The sequence below is a fragment of the Neomonachus schauinslandi genome, chromosome 13 (genome assembly GCF_002201575.2).
Source record: "Neomonachus schauinslandi chromosome 13, ASM220157v2, whole genome shotgun sequence".
Taxonomy (NCBI): domain Eukaryota; kingdom Metazoa; phylum Chordata; class Mammalia; order Carnivora; family Phocidae; genus Neomonachus; species Neomonachus schauinslandi.
Window position 1 is genome coordinate 14,366,571 of NC_058415.1, and position 769 is coordinate 14,367,339.

A 769-nucleotide genomic window follows, 5' to 3' on the forward strand; every position below is an offset into this window, starting at 1 on the left:
GTGTTCGCTTTGGCAGCACGTATACAGAAATTGGAGCGATACAGAGATTAGCATGACCCCTGCACAAGGATGACACGCAAATTTGTGAAGCGTTCCATATTTAAAAAAAAAAAGTCTTTGAACTCAACATTAGCATTAAGTTGCAAGTAACATTTTAAAAGGTATACATTGTCCATTGATGAACTTCACAGATATGATGAGCAAAAGAATGGAAACACAATGAGGTTACATATTTTATGATTCTGTTTATATCTAAGTTCAGAAATGGTCAAAACTAATTTATTGTGATAGATATCAGGATAGTGGTTACTTTTGGGGGTGTGATACTGACAAGGAAGGGGCATGAGAGAACCTTCTGGAATGCAGGAGTCACCTGATCTTGATCTAGGTGATGGTTACACTAGGGTATAGAGATATCAAATTCAGGGGCTCCTGGGTGGCTCAGTTAAGTGTCTGACTCTGGCCCAGGTCATGATCTCAGGGTCCAGGGGTAGAGCCCCGCATCAGGCTCCCTGCTCAGTGGGGAGCCTGCTTGTCCCTCTCCCTCTGCCTCTCCTCCTGCTCCTGCTCTCTCTCTCTCTCAAATGAGTAAATAAAATCTTTAAAAAAAAAAGAAATATAAAATTCAATACTTAAGGATTTGCTTAGTTTATTGTATGTAAATGTTACCTGAATTTGAAAATAATTATAACTGTAAATTAAAAGCACTTAACAGTATACTGTTGTCAAAACCATGCCTTGAAATAAAGCAACATAAATCTTTACTTCA

The 769-nt window shown here is 38.5% G+C and overlaps 1 non-coding gene across 1 annotated transcript; it reads left to right on the plus strand.

The window, feature by feature from the left end:
* Window positions 1-104, plus strand: LOC123326529. The gene has a single exon (XR_006541152.1). It is a non-coding gene; the product is annotated as a U6 spliceosomal RNA (small nuclear RNA).
* Window positions 105-769: the final 665 nt, after the last annotated feature.